Source organism: Sipha flava, unplaced genomic scaffold (assembly GCF_003268045.1).
Source record: "Sipha flava isolate LNK unplaced genomic scaffold, YSA_version1 169_pilon_pilon, whole genome shotgun sequence".
NCBI lineage: Eukaryota > Metazoa > Arthropoda > Insecta > Hemiptera > Aphididae > Sipha > Sipha flava.
The window spans coordinates 449,880-458,673 of NW_020271881.1; positions in this window are offsets into that span (position 1 = coordinate 449,880).

Below are 8,794 nucleotides of genomic sequence, written 5' to 3' on the forward strand. Positions count from 1 at the left end.
TGCTTAAGTTAGTTAGTGCCATATGTAATTCACCCAAGTTTTTCGACAGCTTTGGAATTATATTTTATTGCGCATAATGCATATTTTTTCTGATACGAATTGTGTCGGTAGATAATAATTAATGAACTTACATCTCCTTCGCGTAATTCACTGTGTAAAATCTTACAAGTAGTTATTTTCACATGGATTGTTACGAACTTTGTGTTTAATTTATTGCTGAGTTTTTGTCGATTAAGAATGTTTTCTCCGTTTTTCTCATCATCGTGATTTAAAGAGCTAAAATAATTTCATTGCTTTCGTTTAATTTAAAATCAAATTTACTCCTTCGTTTTGTATACACCAATCTTTGAATATTATTATTTAAAACTTCTGAATAGAAATTTAAAACCGTCAATAACAAAGTGATTTTTATTTTTTTCACTCAATATTTTTTCTTTGGTATTTTTGTGTGGAGTCTCTTTCGTGGTTATATATATAACTTTATTGTTTGTGAAATCTTATTTTTATCGACAGTCAATTGGTTTTTCTTATTCATTTTCCAACTATATTATAGAATATACAGATATTTTATTACCAAGTCTTTATTTTATTAACGGGCGTACCACGTTTTACACGTACATACATATATATACGACAGTGCTTTATGATTTTATTATAAGTATATAAATAAAAATAAAAAGTATAAATCCGTAAGAAAAAACTCGTTTAGATGTACCGCGCACGGAACTCATTTTTCGTAATTTTTTTTCTCGCACACAATTCGGATGCAGACAGGGGCAGATTGGCCTAACGGGAAATCGGAAATCTTCCCGATGGGCCGGTCCTTGTTTGGGCCGCTCTATATAATTTTATAATTACCAAAAAAAAAGTTTTATTTTATAAAATAAATAAAAATTATTAAAAATATATATTTATATATATATATATATATGTATTTAAAGATGCATTAAGATCAAACTTCAAGTTCAATTTGGAACTGATTATTCATATGACTTATCCAAAACTATTATAGCTATAATTATAGTAAAGTTATTGTAGATTTTACTAATTTAGGGGTGAAACTAAATAAATTTTGAAATTGATGCAAAATTAAAGCATTTTTTTGGAGGGGGGAGGGGTAAAATAGTTTAATTTGCGGTTCATGGGCCGGTTTGTTTCATATTTCCTGGGCCGAAAATAATTGCCAATCCGCCCCTGGATGCAGCCCATACAAACACTATGATAATAATATTATGAATAATATAAGAAAAACAATTATTTATTTATTTATAAATAAATAAACAAATAGTTTATGTACAGAAAAAAAAATAAAGAAATAAAGAAAAGCTTTGCTTGGAGCACGATTTTATAAATTTTGTGGTATACCTGACAATGAATTTTTTATTCGAAACCGGTCGTAATTTACACATTTAATAATATTCTACGCTAAGTTTTTATTTATTTATTTATATATATTAACTATTTGTTTATTTATATAAATACGAGTATTAACCAAAAACGATTGATTAATTATTATTTGATTTATTTGATTATTATTATTTGATTATTTGATTAAGATCTAAACCAGCGGTTCTCAAACTGTGGTACGCGTACCATTAATGGTACGTGAAAGGTCGGTGGTAGAAAAGAACTTAAAAATTCAATATTATCTTATATATTAATTTAAAAATACTAATAAATTTGTATTAATAAATAAATAATAATTTTATTTTAGTATTTTACTGTCTTTTTATTTAAAATAAATGTATTTAACTATGTGAAATTTGTATGGTTCCATTTTTAATCGTTAATGGTACGTGACTTATTGATAATATACTCAAATGGTACGCGAAAAAAAAAGTTTGAGAACCACTGATCTAAACGTCTTTTTATATTGTCGCTTTTTCCAAATCTATCAATTATTTGGTCAATGTTAATTTTAACTTCTCTATGAACACATAGTAAATACAAAGAAGTAAGGCGATCCTCCTGCATTCTAGAGCGTAGCAAGGTTTCTACCCGTCTTAGAGTAGAGAAACTTCGTTCTGCAGTATTTACACTCATTGGTGATGTACAAAATATACTTAAAAGCTGGTATACTGTAGGAAATATATTTGGATCACATTTATTTAAGGCGTCTATTGCTGTTGATGGAAATTGATCTTCAATAGTAATATCACAATGTGTAGAATTATAAAAAAAATTTGAGAAATAATATGTCTGGGGGGGGGGAGGCCCTGGCGCCTAGGCCCTCTCCTGGATCCGTCCCTGGATAAGCTATTTATGAATATGGACTGTGAACTTGTGAGTCGAATCAATAGTCGAGACTTACAGATTTGATTCTAATCAAATCACTACTCTAGTAGTGGTAATCTGATTCAAACAAAGAGTTGGGAGTCGACTCTTTGATTCAACTCATTATACTGAACTGAGTTGAAAGACTCAGTTCGGCAGAATGAATTGGAATTCCCATCCCTAATAATTATACTGTATTTAGATAAACTGATTTCCGAATTTCCAATACATCGTTCAAATGGCGATAACGATAACAATGAAACTATAAAACATGTCGTTTTATGATTTCTAATAATAATAAAACTTTATAATCGTATTCTATACTGATGACCAAAAAAGCTACACAAATCACATTTTCGTATTTATTTTTATATTTCCGAACAATAATAAGTTGGAAGTGAATTAATTATGTATTTTCATATTATTTATGTTAATGTAATTTTCCTAATATTATAATATTATTTGGATTATATTGGCTTTTTTTTTTTTTTAGTATTAGTTTTTTAGTATGTATTAGTATTTAGAGGGGCCAGGGAGATAAATCTTTCTAACTCCCATGACCAGTCCGCCTCTGTATATATATATACTATATTATCCAGAGCTGTCAATTATATTCCATTTAATAAAATATTTTTTAGTTAAATCGATGATATCGTTAAAAGTGACAATAAATGTATTATATGTATATAATTATTTTGGAAAAATATTAACTATTGAAAATATTAAATTTTAATCGATAGAAAAATTGCTGATGTAGGATCGTTTTAATATAATATAACAAAATTAGACTGGATAGAAGGGTATTTATACATACGCACTTGTTTAAAATGATGCCAAGTATGTACTTAATGTGGTGCACTTGCACCACCTACAATTTTGAGGAGGGGTACTTAGTATATATAGTTTTGAAAATCCGACACTTGGTAGCCAGTAAGTATTAGGTAGTAGGCAGGGCCGGACTGGATTAGAAATTTCTACCGGAGGATAAAACGGCCCACTTAAATATATCAAAGGTATAAAACAACCCTAAAAAACGTATATTTTCATATAAAACGATTGTATATTATTTAATAAAAATGAACACTTAATATTATTATTAAAAATTAAATGACCGTTTATGTAATTTTAGACAGTTTCTAATGCAATCATATTAGAAAATGCGTTTATGACCGTCGATATAATAAGCCTAAACCGATGAACCTAAAAAAAAAAATTTCCCAACGAGTACAAGCGCAAGCTCTCGATACCTCGCCTACCCAGTCCGGCCCTGTAGTAGGTACCTAGTTAATATGAACATTATAAGACTGTAATCATTGATGGCCAAGTAGTTTTAGAAAAAAATAGCCAAGATATTTTGCCCTTAGACTTAAATCGAAATAATATTCTGGCCGGCGTATAGATAGGAGTGGGTGGGTGGTTAAAATATTTGTTTGGACCACCTAATAAAAAGTAATTTGGTGTCACTATTCGTTTATACTGACGCGTTCAGTATAATAATCATATAAATATACTTAAATAATAAATGTATTGCTGGTAATGCACTGCATGGTCCGGTCTAGTACGTCCTAATATACAAAAACTATTGAATCATCGATTTGGTCCGGTTCAATAATTTTTAGGAGTAGTTCGGTCCAGTCCTCTGATCAAATGCATTATTTTCAGTCCAGTCCGGTTTCAAAATAAAAAAATTTAAATCAGTCCGGTCCCAATCATGGTACTTTTTTTTCTATTTTTTTATTTTTATTTATTTTATTTCAAAAACGTTTTCCATCCCTGCAATATATATATAATATGAAAATAACAAGATTCATCATTTGATAGGGAAAGTACCCCACTGGTAATACCCTATGTAAAATTTTATAAATTAATTACTTATCTAGTTGTAGTATAAGGTAATTGTATAGTTCTATTATTTTGTCAAAGTAATAGGTCGCGATTCCAGTTTTTTTTCAGTCTAAACATGGTATTTAAAATCTAAATACAGATATTATTATGCAAAGAAATAAAACGAAAAAAAACCTACAACCTTAGGTATATATTAATTTATAAAGTCGGGTAGTCCGGTCCAGTGTAATGCTAAACGCATCATATGGTACGGTCTGGGATAATATAGACTGAATCTTACGGACCGGTCCATGAATGGTCCAAAATGTTTTAAGATCAGACCCGGTCCACAATCTACTTTATTAAATGTTATTTATTTACTGGTACGGTTTGGTCTGAAAAAATAATATGAAACCGTCGGTTCGGTCTAATTTTGGTCTTTGATTAACGTTTAAGTGTGGTTCGGTCCGACTTCGGTCCCCTGTTAAAATTTGTTGTCCGGTTTGGTCCTTAAAATAACGGACCATGTAGAGCACTAATTGTTGGCAATAAAATCATAAATCTTAGAATTTATTAATACAAGTACATATTTTGATAAAAAAATATTTTATTTTAATCAAACAAAAGAGAAGAATAATCGTTGTTATTCGTGAAAATAAACCTAAGTTGTTTTTCTATAACAGATAGCAAATGTTCGAGATTTTCCTTATTGAATAACTAGGTTAATTTTTCTGACTTAAATATGAAATGATTATTTTACCAAAACAAATATAAGTGCTATGAAATATATAGAAGTTCTATTTCTTTTTTCCGGTTTTTCATTGAAATATGAAAAGTTACCATTGTGTAACTAACTTTCTAAAGAACCTTCCAAGTTAGTTAACAACTAGTCTACATCTAAATGATTTTAATAGAAATATTTTAATATCAGAAGTTTTTAACCAGGTAACATTTTAGTATATGTAAAATATTACATACAAAATGATTCAGTGAGGATAATTAATTGGCTATCGAAGGTAAAAATAAAGTTTTATAGAAATTTACATTGACCTTTGAAATAATCAACTTTCTTGGTAATTGTTGTTAATTATTTAGTTGAAGGTGGTATTCTAAAATTAGTTGCTTAACGATTTTGAACATAACTGAACATTACATTATTACACAAATTTGTTTATTACATTTTGCAGTATTCTACGTACAGGTTACTTACGAAAGCATTACATTGATTGTAGAATACTTATGTAGTAATACAGTAAACCAGCAAAATGTATTCTAGTATTATGTATCGGCGGTAAGTATAAAAAAAAGAATGGGACTGAAAAGTTACGAATACAAATCGATTAAAAACAACAATATGATATACATAATTATTTCAAGGAGAAGTTTAATTGGATTTTTTTCACGTAAAAATTATTTATTACAAATTTATTTCTTATACAGATTTAAGGTTTAGACGAAGGCAACATACGTGCCATTTTATTGAGTAATTTAAAATTATACAAATGTATATGCAAAAATGTTCTTGCTTATACAAATTTTTATCTACATGGTCTTTATTTTTATATAAATAGGCATACGAAAGATTATTTTTTGATTTTTACAATAAAATATTATCGATCTTACGAGCTATACACTATTTTCATAATAATAAAGGCATACATATTTATAGATAGTGCAGCAAACAACATTATTTGATAAATTATGATAACAATCAATAAATCAAAAGTTTAATAATTTATATATTGCTTGATCGTACATAAAAAAATTTAAAAAGAATGATAAATTGTTATACCAATATACGTTCTTGAGTTTCTGAGAACTTTTGGAAAATTTTATTTTATTATCAGTTCAAATTATTGAATGTGAACTAATCAATGAATGGTAAAAGTTTAGATTAGTGATCTTATATTAATTACTTGTAGACCACGATGTTGTTATGATGATAGGCTATTTATTATTATTGTTTTTAATTTCTTGTTATAACAAATTTGAGTGCACATGTTTTTCAAAAATAGATCATATATAATAATATTTTTGTATATTGGATTAATAAGCGTAACATTTATATATGTGTATGTATAAAAAAACTTATCGAGTGTAAGATAAACACCCACTAAAAAAAAAAAAAATAACATTGATCTTTCCTTCATTTTATGTATTGTTTGTTCTAAATGTCAAACGACTTTATTGCAGTATTACAGATATGTTTTGTGCGAATTATGATTTGAAGTACATGTATTTACTATATTATGTTATACAAGTATCTAAATTGTATATGACTTATAGTAAAAAAATCAAAATAAATTAACTTAAACGTGTAATACAACTTTATAACGACGTTGAACAGTAAAAACCTATTTATAGTAAATATGTATGTTATATTATATAATATATATAAAAAAAAGGAAGAAAAAAATGTATTAAATGCATTTTTGTATTTAAATTTTGATCTTTGCTTAAGTATATCATAGTTTAATAACTAAATAGGTACCAACATGTATTGAAAAATCCAAACGTTTTAAATTATATAAATAATAACTATAACGTTAAGTATAGGTATATTATTTATGCATACCAAACTATCTTTTATCGTTAATATTTTTAATAATATACAAATATCATATTATTGTACATACATCTAAGTATAAACGCGTATACATCACAATTAGACCTTAAAATACACGGAATATTAATCGGTGTATAATTCAACATCTAAATAGATTAAAATACTTACAAAACACATTTTCTACAGATGAGTAAACAGTGACTAAACTTAATAACATAAGTTTTAAGCATTTTGTTAAGCTTATCATTAAATCATTTTTAGATGATACATGATAATACATACAGTTAACTCTGGAAACACGCATTTAAAACCACGTCAGTTATGCTTAGTATACGTATATAGAGAAATTCTTATAGATCGGCACGATCACAAAATCTTATAAAAAAAACCTATCATAATAATTTATAATTATTGTGATTTGACAAATCAAAACGTTTTTGCGTTTTAATATTAAATGTATAAACAAATGATATTATATATTATGTAAGTGTGTAAAAAAATGACAAAAAATTGTGCGACATAGATGATTGGCAACACCTAATAGATTATCACATGCAAAACTTAAATATATATTTTATTTTTTTCCCACGGCACCCTGTTGGCTTTTTGTGCGTTCAATAAATGTCCAGAATTAATTACGAAACATAAATAAACAATGATAAAGATATTATTATTAAGAGTGCCATCATCATATATGTTTCTAACATATTTTAAAACTATATAGTGCATTATGTTCGAAAATAATATGAGTATGACATTTAAAATCGACAGCATTTGTTTCTAATTAAATTTATCAGATCAAAATTATATTAAAATAAAGCAGTACCTTAAATTGAAGAATGTAAAAAATAATTTTAAAATTTTTATTAAAATAAGTAATGAACTAAATTAACGACGAAAAAATATATAATAATGATAATAATAAATATATTATAATATAGTTTTTATAGTTATACATTTTGATATGATTAAAAATGTTTGGATATGTTTTAAATCATGATTTAAAATAAAACATTGTGAATAATATAATATAACAATAAGAATAAATAAAATACGTGTAAATAATGAATGGAGTTGTACATTTGTGTTTATAACATTGTAATCCATACTATAATAGATACATGCGCTATTTACAATATTTCTCGTTTAATATGTACTATGTATGCATAAGGGACACAATCAACTGTATTTGGTCGATTGAATATTTGTAATGAGTTTTGAATCAGAATATATATACAGTTCTGTACCTAAACAGGGAACATAGTATAAACAACTGCGTTGAGTTGAGATGTAAACTAATTTTTGATTAATAACTTTCAATTAAATTAGGTATAAATAACACGTTAAGTTACAATTAACACGAAAAACCTATTACGCATTAAAATGATACATGTATGTTATGATATATGCATTTTATGAATTTATAATTTAATGCACATTTTATATAATTACATATTAAAAAATAACTGAAATTTTTGTATACCGTTTTATTTTTATTTTCATTAAACTATTCTTAACACGGCAAGTATAGGTTATCATCATGTAATCAGTCAAACGTGTAAGAAATACACATTAACTATGATGCGAATTGTTAATAGTAATTATTGTTTGATTTATAGTTTAATATAACTGAATAATAATAAAAAATTATATACTACATATTACTTAAGAATTGTACGTAATAGTATACACGGTTTTGACTCAAACGAATCAATGAATTTGAGAAAAGTAAAATTAAAAAAATATTGAACTATAGTCAGAGATAAATGGCATTGGTATGATTAGAAAACATCAACTAAATGGATGACTAGAATTTACATTTTTCTACAGCTCTGTCTGGGTTTGTATATGGTAGGCGCGTGATTTATTATAAAATAATTGTCTCGAAAATCGAGCGAAAACCGCTGTACATGTTTGGATATTTTTCACAACGCAGTAATTATCGTGGTCACTATTACATTGATTTATTATAACGATCACTCGTATGCGGTTGGTCTGGTTGATCTTTCTGTATATGCACCAATAAATACTGTTACTATTTATCTTCTTTGCAATTGACCGTAATTGCGTCGAATTAGCTCTATTTCAGCTAAACACGATGATTGCATCGCCGTAAAAGGATTAAAAAAG